Raw genomic sequence first — 20,259 nt, 5'->3', positions numbered from 1 at the left:
TTATGTACCAATGGCATAAAGCGGGCTTAGCAAATGATTCTTTCCATTAGGAAGGTGTTGGGATCAATTCCACCGAGGTCTCCCTCCTATTTGTGCAGCTGTTATCCCCTTGGGAGGAGGCCATTACGGTCCTGGCTGAAAGATGGGGCCTTCTGTTCTCTTTCCAAAGCACTTGGAAGAAAAACAAAATAAGGGTAATGAAAAACATGCACGGGAAAGGCTTTATTATTTCATCATCCTCACCTACTGAGATCTGGCACTGCTCTGTGGTTAGGAAGAACTTGTCTCCTCCTCCCCCCCCCCACGGCTCTTTTTCTTTCAAAATATGGCCAACATTCTGTCATTTCCTGTCAGATCGTGCCAGAGGAACTTGCTCTCATTTTCTCCTAGCTACACCCCTTCCTCTTGACCTCCATATTGGCTAGATGCCTCAACAGTCACACTATATTGCTTAGCCGCATGATGTGATAGGGAGGATATAATGCAGGGGTCCCCAGACTTACCGTGCGGTGGGCCGGTGCCCGCCGCGCCGACCACGCGGCGGGCCGGAGGGCAGGGGAGTGCGCGCGCAGCGGGCCGGAAGGGCGGGGGAGTGCGTGCCCGTGCGCATGCGCACACGCACACGGGCGGGAAAAAATCGCCGAAAATCGCTTGTGCGCATGCGTATGGGCCTCCCCCGACCCGGAAGTGCACCAGAAATGACCTCTTCCGGGTCGGGAGAGGCCCATACGCATGCGCACAAAGGATTTTCGGCGATTTTTTTTGCCGATTTTTTAGATCGTCGCTGCGCCGTGCGCCGTGAGAGCGGGCGGCGGCAGCGGGCGGCGGGGGGTCGTCGCGGGCCGGATTGGAAGGCCGATTGGGCCGCATCCGGCCCGGGGGCCATAGTTTGGGGACCCCTGGTATAATGGAAATTCGGGGCACCATTCAAACAAATATATACTCAGGAACCTCAAATATGCACCGTAAACCCAGATCCTGAAGTTACGCACAGAGGGTTGCACTCAACATAGCACAAGCATTTCTCTCCTCTCCCAGTGACCCTCTGGAACCGTAGGAGCCAACTCCTAGGGGTCAAGGGGCCTTCACTCCCCCCCCAAATATTTGAGGGGGCTGCCCCCCAGTTTATGGGCATTGCCATTCAAATGGGGTGTGTGCACCATGTCATGTGATTGATGGTGCAGGGTGGGGCTTCCCCGGGCCTCCTAGTATATATTCTTGCCTTTGCATAACCTTTTAATTAATTTTTTAGATTTTACATATTCTTTTAAACAACACTCAGAACAAATCTCTCATCTCCACTGACTTCCCATCCACCTCTCTATGGTGTTCTTTTCTTACTTATATACACTAATTCGAACTTATTAAACTACCAATTCTCACCCGTTGCCATTCTTCAAATCCTGCATACGTTTTAACATAACCATGGTTTTTTTTCAAATATTCCCATTCTTCAAGAAATTTTCCCTCATTTTGTTCTTTAGTTCTAACAGTTAGTCTAGGCATCTCAGCATGTTCCATCATCTTCATAAGCCAATTGCTGCGGCCACCCTCCAAATATTTTATTCAAATTGGCAGCCCTGTCTGGAACAGATATGAAGAGGGTATGTCCTGACCCTCTGGAACAGATCTGAGGAGGGCATGGGGTGCGGGAGAAGAGGAGGAAATGTCCCATTGCACTAGCAGGAATCATTGTGCTGCCTTCCTCTCGTGCAACAATCTCGTACATGTAGCAACAGCACAAGAACTTAAGCTTTAATCAGAAATACACTCTAGAATCAGAAGCCCTCTAGATTAATGTTAGACCAGAGGGTATGGAACCGGTAGCCTCTCCACTTCTTGGTGGACTCCCAACTCCCATCAACACACAGCTAGCATGTCCAGGGGTTGGGGATGATGAGAACTTTAGGTAGTCCTAAAAGCGTCTTGAAGGCCGCAGGTCGCCCTTCCCTCATGTTAGGCCCTGGATTCAGAAAACTCCTGAGGAAAACCCATTCCCAAATAGTGGGGTAGGAGAGCTGAAAAAAATTCAAATATGGCAACCAATGTACCCCTTTGGTTTCAGATAATACATGGGCAGGTGACTTTAAAAAGCCCATGACACAAATTTTCACGGCCTTGTAGAGGCTATGGTAGCTCATTTACCAGAAGTAATGTATTTAGCATTAACTCTGGAAGTGTATATTCCCCAAACTAAGCCTGCTGGTATGTATTTTGCTCTAAGAGGCTAATAATAATAATAATAATAATAATAATAATAATAATATCCCACCCATCTGATTTTCTGGACACTCTTCACTGAAGGATTTTTATTGCTTGATCTAAGGCAAGGTTTCCTAAACTTGGGTCTCCAGCTGTTTTGGGACTACAATTCCCATCATCCCTGACCACGGATCCTGTTAGCTAGGGGTGATGGGAGTTGTAGTCCCAAAAGAGCTGGAGACCCAAGTTTGGGAAGCTCTGGTCTAAGAGCATTTCAATTCGCTTTCCAGCAAGCACGTTCTTTCCTTGGTAACTACAGTTATCAAATGAAGAGAGCTGCTGAGGCAGAGTAGCTGACGAACGAATCAGAAAGTCCTTAGTTTGAACTTTCCCTCTACTATGAGCTCACTAGGGTCACATCCAACCCATACATTTAAGGCACTCTTATGCCACTTTAACAGTCATGGCTTCCCCCAAAGAATCCTGGTAACTTCGTCAAAATGGTGACAGGCGACACCTGAGTTAGATTATTTCAGCTGAGGAAGTGCTTCATATGCTAAAGAGCTGCTGCCAGTCAGAGCAGGTGATGTTGGTCCAGATCAGCCAATGATATGACCACATATACAAGAGTGTCAGGTGTGGAAATGCTGGAAAGAGTGAGAATGCTGTGTTAACACTAGGCTTCCAAGGAGCAAGGCACTGTGCAAACATGGTTTCCTTTCACATTGCATTGATTTAATATTAATTGTTTTATTAAGCACAGCATTAACACTTTATTTACCCACCCGTAGAAGTAGAATAGATGAGGGGCATGGATTCAATAAGACTTACAGTATACCCATAATGAAACAGGAGAGAAGTATATATGGATGCTTACATCTCGGGGAAGTGCAGTTAGATTCCTGCTTTTATATATCATTCATAGTAAGGTAAAAAGGTAAAGGGACCCCTGACCATTAGGTCCAGTCGTGACCGACTCTGGGGTTGCACGCTCATCTTGCATTCTCGCATTATTGGCCGAGGGAGCCGGTGTATAGCTTCCAGGTCATGTGGCCAGCATGACAAAGCCACTTCTGGCGAACCAGAGCAGCACACGGAAACGCCGTTTACCTTCCCGCTGTAGCGGTTCCAATTTATCTATTTGCATTTTGACGTGCTTTCGAACTGCTAGGTTGGCAGGAGCTGGGACCAAGCAATGGGAGTTCACCCCGTCACAGGGATTCGAACCACCGACCTTCTGATCAGCAAGCCCTAGGCTCAGTGGTTTAACCCACAACGCCACCTGGGTCCCTATCATTCATAGTACGTCAGTGTTATTACTCAAAACAAAAACCAGACAATTGTCTAATATAGACAAATTTGTGAGTGCAATTAATGCCCGTTTGCTTGGAAAGGGGTGGGGTTGTTTTCATTAAAGAGGCCTTGAATTCCGCTTAAAACATGGGATCTGCTTGTCTTTTCTTTTTTCTTCCTTTCGGCACTTAACCAGTCCTTTGCAGGGGGAAGTCCTTGCACCAACTGCTGCTTCATCACAGTGGAATGCTTTTGAACTTAATGAGGAGTTGCAGTAAATCAGTGCACTTCATTCTGCTGTCTATCATCGACTCACACATTCTTTTAAAGTATCAAACTCCTCGAAGGTAATCACTAAGCTTTACATAATTGTTATTAGCTTGTGTGTGTGTGGGGGGGGGTGCTAGCTTGCAGCTGCATCATACCTGTCCGATATTTTCTAAGCCAGGAGTTGGATACCTACAGGTGTTGCTGGACAAATCCTGAGCCCCAGACAGGATGGCCGCCAATGATCAGGGATGATGGGAGTTGTAGTTCTGGCCACATCTAGAGGGTCACAGAGTCCCCATTTCTGGTCTTAAATTTCTTAGAAGGCTTGGGTGGTTTGCCTGTTTAGGGATGGCAAGACTAGGAATTATTTCAGCAGATGCAGGATGAGAAACAAAAGGGCTACAGCTTGCCCAGATATTTGCGTGTGGAGAACTTTTAACCACCCCCAAGAAATAAATTCAGACAAGACTCAGCAGGAAGGTAAACGGCGTTTCCGTGTGCTGCTCTGGTTTGCCAGAAGCGGCTTTGTCATGCTGGCCACAAGACCTGGAAGCTGTACGCCGGCTCCCTCGGCCAATAATGCGAGATGAGCGCGCAACCCCAGAGTCGGTCACGACTGGACCTAATGGTCAGGGGTCCCTTTACCTTTACCTAGGCCACAACTTTATTGATTACAATCAAGTGAGTGGTTGCATAGGCTCTGGTTCGACTAGCTCTCTGCACCCTTGCAGGCAGCGCTGAATCTGGGCACCAACCATAGGTCAGCCTCGGGTGAACACCTGGAACAGTGGCAAGCAGGGGGGGGGTCTGCTAGGCCTCCACCCAGATGTGCCCAACTCAGGCTCAGGGCACAACCCCTCACAGAGAAGACCAACCATGAGTCCGTGGATTCCTTTATCGGAATACCCAACGCATAGGGCTGGCTAGGCATCCTGCCACCCCATCACCAGAACCAGAGCCTATCCGCAACCTTACAAGTTGTGACGATTTGCTACGCGGCAGGCGAAACCCAAGTGGCACCAGCCAATCAGCCAAGTGGGGAAAATTCCTGCCGTGCCCCTGTCCCAACGACAGGCGACACACGATGGCATAGCATGGTCAAGCGCAAGCCCTAAATATAGGGAGAGGTGGGCGGGTGTTCCGATGCACAGAGCCCAAAGCTCAGGGACACGTGCATTGGCTGAAATAGGGTCCCTCAATCGCTTTGATTGGCCCAATCACACCCAGGATCGAGGGACCACCAATAGGGTGTTCTGGCTATCCAAACGTGCCCACCCGCAACACAGGGTCTAGTTGCCAGGTCACATTGTAACACGTGCCCTCTTGTTAGGGAGGACCCAATTTCCCACACAGCTGGGTGGATTGTGCTGCACAGATGTTTAATCTGCATTCTTTGCTTTTAATCCTCTCTTAGCGAAGAAGAGGCCTTGGGATAGGACAAGGTAGACATTTAGAGAAACCTTACTTAGGTTCCTACTTGCTTGCTAATCAAATTTTTGCACACTTGAAGGAAATATGCAGGGTTTCAGTCTTGTAGGACAGATATGGTTTATGCTTTGCTCCAGGCAAAACTCATTTTCTGTCAGATCAATCCAAGGCACAGAGCCAAACGTAAGTTCATTCTGGGGGTAGGGAGTTTACATTTCATCCATGCTAATGCAAAGAAACAACACTTTGGTGTGTGCAATCTGAAATGAATCCTTGCTTGGAGCACACCTTTAACTGAAATACACCCAGACTGAGACTTAGTAAGAAATGAGGAAATTTATGTTTATTATTAGATGTTTTGGGTGGTTATATAATCCTAGCTGGCTAACTAGTTGGGGAAGCAAAAGCAGCCATGCTTGCCTTTCTTTGTTCTGAGGGAGACAGCCAAAGAAGGTGACCTCATGATTTTACATCCAACGAGAAGAGTGAGGGGAAGGCAGAAGTTGTATCGGATGCAACCTAAGGTGTATCAATCTGAACGTCAAAGGATAGAGAGGCTATCATAGATATCAAAGGTACAACCATAGCCTAGGAATCTGGAGGTCCCTTACTCTATCTGTTTTAACCACATGCAAACCTTTTTTTGAAATATGTAAAGGTAAAGGGACCCTTGACCATTAAGTCCAGTCGCAAACGACTCTGGGGTTGCGGCACTCATCTTGCTTTACTGGCCGTGGGAGCTGACGTTTGTCCGCAGGCAGTTTTTCGGGGTCATGTGGCTAGCATGACTAAGCCGCTTCTGGCGAACCAGAGCAGCGCACGGAAACGCCGTTTACCTTCCCGCCAGAGCAGTACCTATTTATCTACTTGCACTTTGACGTGCTTTCGAACTGCTAGGTGGGCAGGAGCCAGGACCGAGCAACAGGAGCTCACGCCATCGCAGTGATCAGCATGCCCTAGGCAAGCCCTAGGTTCCGTGGTTTAGATAAGTTGCCCCCAAATTTCCAACATTATCTGCATTGGATTATTTTCTTTGCTGTTCATTATGAACCATATCACATCCATTGAGATGCTGTGTGTGGTTTTGTTGTATTTTTATGCATTTGGTTTTTGTTGGCAGGCAGGCAGGCAGGCAGTGCTCAGACAAAGCTAAATTAGTCATCAATGTAAAGCAGCATGCATAATTAAATTGCTATTGGGGTGTGTTGATACCTTGCTTCTAAGCAGCTTTGATAACAAGTCTCATTGATTTCAGTGGACTCACTTTCAAATAAGGGTCCCAGGACTGCACCATTAGGCTATTATACGAGATATACTTACAGTATCTAGCAGTAAATCCCATTAAACATAGTGTGGTTTACTTCTGAGTAAACATCCACAGGATTGCACTGTACACTTGCAATATATCATGGTTTCCATTGCTAATGGTTCTTCTAAATCTGCTTCCTTGCAGTGTCCACCTATAACCGAGGGCCTTCTCAGTGGTGGCGCCTGCCCTGTGGAACGCCCTCCCATCAGATGTCAAAGAGGAAAACAACTACCAGACTTTTAGAAGACATCTGAAGGCTTTTAATGTTTAATAGATTACTGTGTTTTATTTTTCTGTTGGAAGCCGCCCAGAGTGGCTGGGGAAACCCAGCCAGATGGGCGGGGTGTAAATAAATTATTATTATTATTATTATTATTATTATTATTATTATTATTATTATTACTTCTAGTCTTCCCTCTGGAACAACATATAGCAAGTCTTATCCAGCTTTTGCGGGGCAGCCCTTCAGATATTGGAAGACCACTCTCATGTTCCCCTTTAACCTTATGTTCTCCAGCCTAAACATGCCAAGCTCTTTCCATCATCCTTCATAGGACTTGGTTTCCTAGCACATGTGTAAAAGCACGGCTAGAACAAATATGGGTTACATCCCAAGGCGTCTTGTGCGACCAATTCTGCTCGGTCATTGTGGGACTGTTTTAAAGACCCGCAATCAATACATAGATAATGGTTGCTGGTTTTGGCTTTTGTTTTTTTACATCCTTTAGACATTTCCTTTCCATAGCAATGAAGGGTGTAGAAATAACTGCATCATTACTTACACTATAGTCGTAACGTGCATAAGTTACACAAAATGTTGTGTAAATTACTGATAGTGAGATGAATAATGTAGAACTTGGTAGAAACTGAACTGCAACAGAATGGAACCCAGGCTGATTGTGACAAAGGCAGTCATAACAAAAATCACTGTTTTCTTACAACCGTAATTAGAAGGGCGCCTCTTTAGCAAGGCAGAATTCAAACAGTCCTCCTCTCTGATGCTGCTACATAAGACTGAATCCATTTCATAGTGCTCTGGACAACTTTCTCCTGCTGTTGAAAAGAAAAGAAAATTCTAATTCAGATTGTAGAAGCTGATGGGAGCCAAAGGGGAAACGTCTCCTTCAGTTCTTTGCCTGTAAGAGAAGAATTTGCTCTAATTTAGTAAGAAGGCTTTGCAAATAAAGCCTTATTGTAAGGTTAAGCCTTGATAATTAATCCCTCCAGGGCATGCAGTAGTAACAGTCAAAAGTGCATTATAGACATGCAGTTAAGTGTCAGCATCTTTTAGATTTATTGAGGAACGGCGCTCATGCAAAGAGGCAGAGGACAAGACAGCACTCGGAAAGGAAGAGTCAGATTCTTGAAACGGCCCTGTGCCAGCTTCTGGACTTGTTTACAGAGGGGTAAGTAGCACTGACTTCAATAGGACTTACTCCAGGCACTTCTGCATCTTCAGGCAGCTGTCACAGCTCCAGCGCCTGGGAGGATCTCAGCCCCCTGACCTGCCGCTGCTCCTTGCTGTGGTTAACACTTGCTCACCCACCTGCCTGAGCAAGTGAGTGGGAACTGCTACCATTCTCCTGTCACACAAAGAGAGAAGACAAGCTGGCAAAGAGGTGTTAGGGTGGGGAGAAAACAAGAATTGGGCCAAAATTGAGAAATTGTTTTGTGAAATGGCCCCTCCCCCAGCTTTGTTTTCCCTGATCATTTCACTGATCCTTTAGCATGTTGACTTGGGAGTAAGGCCCATTGCACTCAGTAATAATAATAATAATAATAATAATAATAATAATAATAATAATAATTTATTGTTTCTACCCCGCCCATCTGGCCGGGCCTCCCTAGCCACTCTGGGCGGCTCCCAACAAAATATTAAAAGCACAATGAAACATCAAGCATTAAAAACTTCCCTAAACAGGGCTGCCTTCAGATGTCTTCTAAAAGTCAGATAGTTGTTTATTTCCTTGACATCTGGTGGGAGGGCATTCCACAAGGTGGGTGCCACTACCAAGAAGCCCCCCTGCCTGGTTCCCTGTAGCCTCACTTCTCTCAGTGAGGGAACCACCAGACGGCCCTCAGTGTACGGGCAGAACGATGGGAGTGGAGATGCTCCTTCAGGTATACTGGGCTGAGACCATATAGGGCTTCAAAGGTCAGCACCAGCACTTTGAATTGTGCTAGGAAATGTACTGGGAGCCAATGTAGGTCTTTCAGGACCGGTGTTATATGGTCTCGGCGGCCACTCCCAGTCACCTGTCTAGCTGCTGCAAGTGAGGCTTATTTCTGGTTAGGCAGGCATGGGATTCATAGCTAGGCCACATTCACATCATGTATTTAGAGCACTATGGCAACAATTCAAACAATCCTGGCTTCCCGCAAATAATTATGAGAGCTGGAGTTTGTTGAGGTTGCTGAGAGTTGTTAGGAGACGCCCAGTCCCCTTCCAGAGCTACACTTCCCAGAGTTCCCTGGGAAGAGGGAGAGATTGATTGTTAAACCACTCTGGGTGAATGTGGCCTTAATCACTTATCCTAAAAAAGAAAGGGATGTCTTTTTAACTCCTGGTCTGCTTTCAAATAATACATTGTTGGGATGGCATTCTTGTGAAAGAAAGAAAAACCAAACGTTAAAAAAAAACAACTATGCTTTCTCTCACAGCTTAGATTTTAAAATAACTGCACTACACCTTTTGAATAAAACAACCTGCTGAAGGAATTATAAACCTACTCTGTAAAAGTGTTCCCTCTCTCCTGTAGCTGTCCATGGTGCCAGGCCCCAGAGAGTGGCAAAGGAGACGGCCATTTTTATTCTGACAACCATTTTAATTTCCCCCAAATTCAAAAAGCACCTCAGAACAGGGTAAGAGGTGACATAATGCAAATTCATAAAATTATTCATGGGTTGGAGAAGGCGGCTAGAGAAAAGATTTCCTCCCAGAACTCATGGACATCCATTTGAAGCTGAATGTTGGAAAATTCAGGATGGGTAGAAAGTAATTAGTCACCCAGTGCATAGTTATACTATGGAACAGGAGGCAGTGATTGCCCCCAATTTGGGTAGCTTTAAAAGAGGATTGGACAAATTCATGGACAGCAAGGCCAACCATGATGGCTATTTTCAACTTGCAGTGTCAGAGGGAATATACCTTTGAATACCACTTACAGTGGACGCTCGGGTTGCAAACGTGATCCGGGCGGGAGGCATGTTCGCAACCCACAGCGTTCGCAACCCACAGCGCCACGTCTGCGCATGCATGGTCGTGATTCGGCGCTTCTGCGCATGCGCAAAGTGTGATTTAGCGATTCTGCACATGCACGACCACCGAAACCCGAAAGTAACCCGTTCAGGTACTTCCGGGTTCGGCGTGGGATGGAACCTGAAAAGGCGCAACCTGAAGCGTCTGTAACCCGAGGTATGACTGTACTGGGAATCAGAGGTGGGCAGCGTGCTGATTCACTCATGTCCTGCTTGCAGGCTTAACACAGGCATCTGGCTGCAGCAGCTCAGGAACAGGCAAGAGGCTTGGCATGCAAATTAACTTTTATTGCTCAGAACACAAACACAGAGAGAGCCAGCAGACACGACTACTCAGGAAAGAGACATTGCAGACACTGAGGTTCTGGCCCCTCCTTCCCTCACTCCCAATGCCTTCCCAGCAGCCGTTGGCTGTGACGCAGAGGAGGGCTTTCCCTATGCATCTGTATGGCTCTATGTTCTACATTGTTCAAGGCCCTTTGCATTCGGGGTGAGAGAGGTGGGCGGGGGGGGGGGGGCTTGCAACAGGACTGTTCTTCTCCAGAGCAGGAAACACAGCTTCTTCTGCTCCTCTGCCAGTGTCTGTGCTCACACTGAGCCTCTCCACCTCAATCCTGGAATGACTTTCCCCACCTGCCTCCCCACCATCACTCCAGCCCTCTGTACCCAACAGCTCCCAGCAGGTTCCTTCTGCCGATTGCTCTCCCCAGTCCCGACCACCAAGGACCAGGCTCCAAATCGTCTTCCCCGGTGTCCTCCCCAGGGGCCTCCAGGCCAACTGGCTGTGACAACTCCTCATCCAGCCAGTCCCTGACACACTGTGAGATGGGCCATTGGCCTGATCCAGCAGGCTCATCGCCTGTTCTTATAATTATTCACAGAAACGAGCAGTGCAATGGGCATAGCTGTCAAGTTCTCCCTTTTTTAAAAAAAGGGAAATTCCCTTATGCTGAATAGGCTTCCTCGTGAGAAAAGGGAAAACTTGGCAGCTATGGCAATGGGATACAGCTGCAAAGCCACACTCCTGACATCATCAGCATCACTGCAGCTTACTCAATGGGGCTGGGGAGGGGCAGGTGGCATTGAGGTCAGGGTGGCACAGATGCCCTAGTGAAGCCAATCTGATGCTCCTGCCCATGCATCTCCATAGCCCAGACCTCACTGTCTGCCCGCCTTGCCCTGTTTAGGTGAACTGCAATATTGCTGGGAAAAAAATAAAAAATAATAATTGTCCAGTAGCACCTTAGAGACCAACTAAGTTTGTTCTTGGTATAAGCTTTCGTGAACATGCACACTTCTTCAGATACACTGAAACAGAAGACATATCAGCGATAGTGCTGATACCTTGAGAAAGTGTCTCCACAACTCTGCCTTACCACATCAGCCACTACTGACAATCCATAACAAAATTCACAGAAGCAGGCTATGACATGCATTTTGACCGAACTGCCCAAGAACATTTTGAGCCGAGATACGATATAGAGCAGCAGGCAGGACTGCCAAAATTCAAGCTTACTTAGGGTAAGCAGAAGGGCTGTAATTAAAACAAATGAATAGGTGAATTAAATGTATTGTATTGAGTTTTCCGTTAGGCCCATAAATTATCCTCTGTGCTAGTGAAATTATTAACTGACAGATCTTCTGGGTGGGTGATGTGTCAGCTTAAATTTATTTGATTTTTTTTCCTCCTGCCTTTAGTGTTCTTGGTACGTTAACAAAATAAAGACAAATCATGGAGATGACAAAGACATTAACTGACCCAATAGCCTACAACAGAAGTGAGTCTTTTCTTTCCTATTGTGTGGTTTCCACAGTAAATCGCTTTTAGAAGTGTTGTCTTACCATGTTGTACGGGCAAACATTTGGTACGCTTTGATGCATCTCCCCACCAGCTTTGATCCAAATTGAGAAGAAGAATGTCCTAGCTGCCGTTTAGGTCAGTAATGGCCACCCAGCCTAAGCCTTTGTTACATAAATTTGCTGTTGGCCTCAGGATAAAGGAACACTGTGTTGCCCAAAATATTAAAAGGAGAGTTGTTTAACTGGAGCTAACCCCCCTTGCAGAGTTCAGCTGATGTTCCTCTCCAGCTGTTGTGGAACTGGCCTGTGGCAGCTGATCCCATAAAGCATATAGCAGTAACATAACGCAGAGAGGCATGTGAACAGTTGTCCCACTTCCTTTGAGTCTTTCTCCAGCATTTCATATGGACACATGCCTTGCAACTCTCCCAATGTTAAAAACATGTGTGTTTTCTCACGGCTTTCCTACATGCTGATTTCAGATTGCTTTCTTCCTACATGCATTTTATTGCTGCCGGATAACGCAAAATCCAATTCTTGTCCAATTATTTCAACCATCCGCCCTTTATAAAAATAACCAACTCCAACTCTAGTACTGCCAACAGGCTCCTGAAGTAGCAGAAATGTCTTTTGTGAGCCGAGCAGACTAAGTATAGGAATTCATCATTCGTCGTAGGATACTTTCGCTGGCAAATAAGATTGTTCAATATGTCTCATGTGTAATTTGAAAATGAGCAGAACAGTGGAAATGGTGACCTGATCGTGGAAATTTTCTGTTAGCAATTGCTTAATGGGTTGAAAGGTTCTAATTTTAAGGCCACCGTTCTATATAAGTTAAACTTATGGTTATTACCCATGCTACTTTCCCCCTATTATATTTAAATGGATGTCATTCATTGATGCTGCACACCCTCCCTTCATTTCAATTACATCAAATCATTTGGACACACTGTAAAACAGACCCCCCCCCCCAATCTCTGTGATTGCTCATAAATGTCTGTGAGAGGAGAATTTGTGATGGCATCAAGTGAAGATGGGAGGCATCCAGGAATAGATATTGATAGGCCAAGTTCTCACATGATGTGGAGCTCTTCTGAGATCTCACATAAGAGCTGGTAGTGTTGGCCCATACCTAGCTGTCTCTATCGGGGCCATTTCTGGAATCCATTGTAATTTGAGAGGACATCACAGGCTTTGCTGGTTGCCCTTGTGGAGCTCCACTTCCTTTAACTCTGGAGGCAACAGCCATTCTTCCTTGGAATGCTGCTTTCATCAAGGGAGGTGTAGCCAATCAAATGGGAACACAAGCTAAAGGCTTGTTTTTTTCATACAGACAAGGCAGGAGCAGCTGTAACCTGGGGGTAGCCACCAGACCTTGAGCTAGGCAGGTGGTGGCAACCATCAGGGGTGGGTAGCCCTTCTTGTTGCACCTGCTTCATGCCTTCCTTAAACTGAGTGATGTTGACAGTCCTCATTCCTGGTAAATGAGTCACCACCAGCTGCACTTCCTTTACAGTCATAATTGGGACTAGGAATGGGAGCCCAGTTCTTCTGAAGGCCAGATATATTTCCTCCCTGCTTCAGTGAAGAGAGCTCTCCTTTTCTATTGCTTACATGTTTGTGCAACTTTACAAAATCTTGAGTTTAAAAAACAGGAACTTCCTGGCTCTCCCAGTGTGTGTGGAGGAAGGGTACCCTGGTACACTTATGCCCTATTTTGGTTGAACTTATATTATTTATAAAAAAATTCCTTCAGTAGCACCTTAAAGACCAACTAAGTTTATATTTTGGTATGAGCTTTCGTGTGCATGCACACGAAAGCTCATACCAAAATATAAACTTAGTTGGTCTTTAAGGTGCTACTGAAGGAATTTTTTTATTTTGCTTCGACTCAGACCAACACGGCTACCTACCTGTAACTTATATTATTTATATTATGGTTGTTTTGCCCCCTTCAAATTGGTCTCCACAGTCACTTTCGGACACACTGCTAAGACTATATTCATGGAAGACAATCTTACTCGGCTATGAGCGATCGCCAAAGAAGAAGATTTTTCAGCCCCAAGCTTTAGGCTGAAAAACTGGGACAAAAGCTGCTCAGTTGGAGCCTTATTAAAGGCAGGTTTGAGGAGTGGAATGTGTGGGAGCCATCTTGGAAGGTGTTGCTCAAGAAGCGAGCTGGACAACAGGAAGTAGAGCCAAAATGGCAGGAAACAGGAAATTTGAAAGTGGGAAGGAAAAGGGAGGTGTGAAACCCATTGGGTGCAGGCTTTCCTTTAATAATAATAATAATAATAATAATAATAATAATAATAATATAAGGGAAGTGTTAAAAAAAATGCAACTTATGAGGTAAAAACTGCGAGCCAGAGGAGTGGAAAGAGATTCAAGGTGAGGTCGAAGGAATGAAAGCAGATCAAGTAAGTGAAAGGATAAGAGGCAGAATAAAGGGAGCTGACTCTGGAGCCGTAAAGAGGGGTGACTGCCAAACAGCAAAAAAAGAACAAAAAAAGAACAAACAAACAAAAAACCCGGCAGTGTAAGTGGCAATGGAGGCTTATGAAGCTGAGTTCTTCTAAGAGAATGACAAGGTTTTTTGAGAGTAAAGAGAGATGTCAGAAGGAAGGGTAGAATACTTAAGGAATGACTCATTGGTGGAAAAGAGATAGTGAGGATTATAAATCTGCTCCACTTAAATGTGGGGAGGAGTTGCGGTGGACCACGTGGCTACCCACTCCCTCCGGGGGCGGGGGCAGAGTCCCGCGTTGCCCGGAGGATTCCAGCCACGTCCATCAATGAGCCAGCCAATCCGCTGGCTGGGGAGGCGTGGCCAGGACCCATTTAAATGGAGGCACTAGCCGGAGAGCCTCCTCTCGGCTCGCTTCCTCAATCTCATGCCCTCCCTTCCTAATCTGCAGGTTTTCATAACTGGCCTTGCTATGGACCTCAGTTGGTCGCCATTGAGGGGCCTGGTAGGTATTCTTCCACTTGGCAAATTGGCATGGGCCATTTGGTTTTCGCCTACCTCATAGCAATCGTCACAGCTTTGTAATATTTTCAGTTAGGCATTGGTTGATCTTATGATGGGGGAGGGGAGGTGTGGCCATCACCTGCCCCTCGAAGCTTAAGGGTATTCCGTTAAAGGAATCCGGGGGTGTGGATCTTGTCCGAAGGCCGGGGCAGGGCTAGGGCCATGCCACAACCCCATTGGGAACGCAGGGGGAGCTCGAGTTGGTTTGCATCGACAGGGCTCCCCTTCTAGTGGTTTACCCTTACTGGACTCCCTGCGTGACAGGCAGGAGTCAGATATAGTCGGGTCAATTCCAACGCCTAAGCCAATACTGCTCCCATTCTGTAACCAACAAAGTTGTGGCCAAAATTTGCCCAATAACATTAACCTAATATCTGTGTCCTGGTGTTTTATTCATCAACGAGGGGGTGGTTACGGGGTCTCGACACGCAAGCAAGGACTTTGAGCAAAATTTGATAAAGTTTGCCAAGTGGCAGCAACAACATCTTCTGCAACAGCAATAATAATTTCCACATTTCCCCCATTCAATAGCACGTATTCAAGTGGCACTAAAATTCTCTAAAGCTAAAATGTTCTGTTTATGAAGACGTTCTGTTTCCTAAAGCAAACCCTCCTCATTCCTGGGACGCCTTCTCTGTTCATTTATCTTGAATTAATTCTACATACAGTATTTTCCTGTTAGTGGTTGCAATCATCTTAAATTATTTCACCGGTGGCACTCTAATACCATCCTGCAAACAGGGAACTAATTAACTCTTTGCTTTGATGGCTATAATTGAGTCTGTGTTATTAATTTAAACCTTACGGACTCGGTGGATTGCCACATGCACAACTACCTTTAGAGGGCCAGGCAGCCTCAAACTCTGGGGAACATGCCAACATCCATGTACAATGGACTAACGCACCCACAGTTGCAAATCTGATCAAAAGAGAAATCGTGTTTCATGCAAATATTATTATTTGCTTGCTTCAGAGCATAACTGGAATATGTGCGTCTATAATCTGTCACCAATCAGATGTATAAACCCAAATGAACATATACATTATGTAACCCTACATACCGTATGTATGTAAAGAAGTATACATCTGTTGTTTTTGTTTTTAATCGGAGGCTGCAAGTTTGTAATTAAAAAGAATGTGGCAGAGTAGGCCTTGTCCTCTCAATATCTTTGACCTTCAGATATGTGTGTTGCAGATTTGCAGCATTTGACTTTTACATTTTGTCAGCACTTTTTTTGGAGGGGGGAAGGGTGAGGGAACTCATCACGAAGTTTGTTTGTTTATTGCGGGCACAGTTGCAGTGCCATGCCCAACCCCCGGGCAGTGGATGAATGTAAAATATGATTAATAAACTCAAGCAGACAATAATTTGGATTAGAAATGGACACTTTATTGATAAAGGTGCAATTTTGGGTGTTGATTCATTCCAGCACCACCCCCGACAAAAATAATTATTAAATTTTAAAAAGGTAAGGGAACTCAGCTGTCTCGAGTTCCTCCTAAAAAAAACAACCTCTTCATTTTGTAGTGCGGGGAGGTTGGGGGTGCCTTTCAGTTTTCTGAATGGTTTCTTAAATTGCACACCTGTAATGTACACATTACAGGGACACCGGTGGCGCTGTGGGTTAAACCACAGAGCCTAGGGTTTGCCGATCAGAAGGTCGGTGGTTCAAATCCCTGTGACGGGGTGAGCTCCCGTTGCTCGGTCCCAGCTCCTGCCAACCTAGCAGTTCGAAAGCACGTCAAAGTGCAAGTAGATTAATAGGGACCGCTACAGTGGGAAGGTAAACGCCGTTTCCGTGTGCTGCTCTGGTTCGCCAGAAGCGGCTTTGTCATGCTGGCCACATGACCTGGAAGCTGTACGCCGGCTCCCTCGGCCAATAACGCGAGATGAGCGCCGCAACCCCAGAGTCGGTCGCAACTGGACCTAATGGTCAGGGGTCCCTTTACCTTTAATGTACACCTGTTGGCACAGATGCAGAACATGATGTGATGTGAACAGGACCACTCAGCCATCATTTCTGATGTTTTCCTTTCTTTCATCACTGTTGCCTATGCACCTTCTCATGGGCTGCCTCAAAACATCACCTCCTAAATAGGTGTACTTTTTGGCTTTAAAGGAGTTCCCATAATTGTCCCTTAATGAGTCTAAACAATGAATGTAATGGCAATGATAAAGATATAAACTCCACATAAAAAGGAAACTATTAAAAATATTGATTATTAAAGCAGTAAATGTGTTACAACTGAGACCTCTTACCTATCTAAGCAGGGAAAAATTCCAGTAAAACTATAATAAATTAAACTGTAGTATTGAGAATATTCCCATAGAACTCAGTATTACACTACTGAGTTTAAATTTTTTAAAAATAGTCTTTAAAGTAGCGATAAGAGTATTATCCGTGTAGTGTTATTTTGGCAAGTTAACTTTTTAAAAACCAATATTTCACCAGGCTCTATAGAAAGCCACTTTTAAACATCCCTTTGCTTTAAAAATATTTCTGTTCATTACCACTATTTTTTTTTCTTGGCTTCTGAAACTGGCAGAGTGCTGTTCTTATTATATACACAGTAAGAGCAGGCCATTTTAATTTATAGCAGGTCTTCATTTTGATAATTGGAGGTTGGTGTAAACTGTAAATTATTTTAATGACATTTTCTAGTATAAGTGGAAATGTTAGCTGGCATTTTTATTATCACCCACTCAACAACTACTAAGAGTCTTCTATTTTTAGGAACTACAGTGTTCTTCATTTGCTTGAAATGTCTCGTGAATTGTAAAGTGTTTAGGATTCAGCTTATAAAGTGGTAATTTGCTGAACGCCCGTGAAACCTCTTCTGTGCTTCGGTCGGGCTCCCATAATGCACTTGGGCAACAGATCCCCAGACTTCTCAGGCTAGGTACAGCCTAAGTACTAGTTCCATAAGAATAAATAAGATTGTTCCATCTTCAGTGCAGGTAGAAGACTGTAGTCTTTAAAATACATGCTGCCATCACAGCAGCGTAGCATGGGTTGCTGGTGCCCGGGGCAGGCAAACTGCCTGCGCATCCGACCACCGGCCTCAGTAATGTGCCCTCGGAAGTGCAAGGAAGGTGGATGGAGCCTTCCACCCGGCCTGCACAGAGCCTCTGCAGGGATGTGGTACCAAGGCCAGGCTGGGCTCCAGGGCCCAGAGACCCCTGACAGCAAGCAGGCAGGCAAGGAAGAATGGGGAGCTGGGGATTGGGCCCGTTGGTATGTGCCTGGGCAGTGGCAGCTGCCCCAAAAGGGTTTCTCTTCCACCTTCGCTGGTGCAGGATGGGGAGTTCCATGGAAGCTGGTGCCTGCATGGGGGTGCCTGGTTACACCCCCTCAGTATTTTGCACCAAGGGCCACAGCCCCCCCCTGGCCCCCAACACACTATGCCACAGCCCCATCATAGAAATGCATCAGGGTGGGGAGTTAATGTGGCACCTTTCCAATGACCTTGGACTATAATTCCCCTATTCTCTGACCTTTGGGCCATGCTGAGTTGGAATGGTGGAAGTTGGTTTAACAACATCTGCATGGCGCTATGTTGGCTACTCCTGCTTTAGGCTGATTCCTAAGGAGAAATGCCTGGAAATATTGGAATGGAACCAAAAAAATGGAATGGAAAAAAAATTGATGAATCTTTCCAGAGGAATCTACAAAGTATGTTCCATTCTAGTGTATGTTAAGCCACATATATTTCTTAAAGCATGGGTAGGCAAACTAAGGCCCGGGAGCTGGATCTGGCCCAATCGCCTTCCAAATCTGGTGTGCGGATGGTCCGGGAATCAGCGTGTTTTTACATGAGTAGAACGTGTCCTTTTATTTAAAATGAATCTCTGGGTTATTTGTGGGGCGTAGGAATTCATTCATCCCCCCCCAAAAAAAATCTCGGCCAGCCCCCCACAAGGTCTGAGGGACAATGGACCAGCCCCCTGCTGGAAAAGTTTGCTGACCCCTGCCTTAAAGTACAGAGTTTCTTTCTCCTGCATGTGAATACAGGCTGCAGCAGATTGAGCAGACAAGTGCAAAAGTGTGCCGAGTCTCTCAAAATGCAGAAAGTTGGCACTTCCTGTCTATGTCTATTGAGCATTGATTTTGATTTGTTTGCGGGAAGGTTAAACAAAGTGTTGTTGGGTATTTAATGAGCAATTCCGTCTTGTTTGTGGGGTGTTTAGATGATGTTGCCTCAAAACAAGTGTTCTCCCGCATTTTGCAGTGTATCTCCCCATCCCTTCCTTACCGCGAAAAGTTTTAATCTTTTGATGAAACAAGTTTGTTGCACAAGACCTCCCAGTCAACTGTGATTATGCAACTGGAAGTTGCCGCCATATGTGTGTTGTTGTTTGCCTTCACGGGAGGACAGGTTAAGAAAGATAAATCTCTGTAATCCAGACAAGAACCTTCTGTTCAGAACAGATTAACTCATCATTCACCTCATCCACATTAGAATATGGTGATCACAGTTTATTTCTTAAAAGCAAATGCTATTGTTAGGGTTAATCTTCTTTGAACTTTTCCCTTCCTCAGTTCCTCATTACGGAGAGTTTCTTATGGCCTCTACAAGTTGACGACCTTTATTTCCCTATTTCATTCTTTGAATGTAAATTTATGATGTATTGACAGGATGACATTTTCCGGCTTCCTGAAATCCAGAAGATCACTTGCCACAGATCTGATAATTAATCTGCTGTGTAAGGCTGGTGCCCCTCCAACTCTCGCAAATCACTAAAATGTTTCTGTGGAGAAGTCTTTTAAAGAAGTGCATATTATCCAACTGAAAATATACAGGACAGTGTCAGACCCATGACTGCAGATGTGCCTGCTTTGAAGAGATATTGCTACTTCTATTCAATAAAGATTTCCATTCAACATTTTCATGTTAACATCATTTTAATAGCTCTTTGCTTGTTGCAGCATGATTATTGCATTCATTATTGCTGCATTTGTAATGATCACAGTAACTGTATTCATAGCCCAAATGAGCTTATAAAATCTATAACTATTATTTATCTCAGAGGCAACAGGCAATATTACTGACAATTATACTTCTGTGGGGTTTTGATTTTGTTTTATATTTTTTAAAAAGTATGGCAACTAGAATTACATAAACAACACAGGGGTATCGCTGCATGAACAAAACAAATTCAACAAGATTGTCTATTTCTGCTTGTGGATTCCCCATTGCTTCATCCAGGCATAAGAAGAGTCCTCCTGGACAAAGGCCTATCTAGTCAAGCACTCTGCTTACCACATTGACGTACATACCCTCCAACATTTCTCCGATGAAAATAGGGACATCCCATTCCATAACGATAATTTTACTATTTATACCCCACATATCTTACTGGGTTGCCCCAGCCACTCCAGGCAGCTTCCAACATATAGAAAAACATAATAAAACATTAAACTTTTTAAAAAAGCTTCCCTATACAGGATTGCCCTCAGATGGCTCAGGGGTCGGATAATCCCATACCCTCCAACATTTTTCCAATGAAAATAGGGACATCCTAAGGAAAAGTGGGATATTCCAGAATCAAACCAGAAACCGGGGCAGCTTCTCTAAATCAGGAATGTCCCTTGAAAATAGGGACACTTGGTAGGTTTGCATTGACCAACCAAATGCTCCCAGGAAACCCTCAAGCTACTAGTCATGG

This window comes from Zootoca vivipara, chromosome 1 (genome assembly GCF_965207765.1).
Source record: "Zootoca vivipara chromosome 1, rZooViv2.hap1.1, whole genome shotgun sequence".
NCBI lineage: Eukaryota > Metazoa > Chordata > Lepidosauria > Squamata > Lacertidae > Zootoca > Zootoca vivipara.
This window is presented reverse-complemented; position numbering follows the sequence as displayed.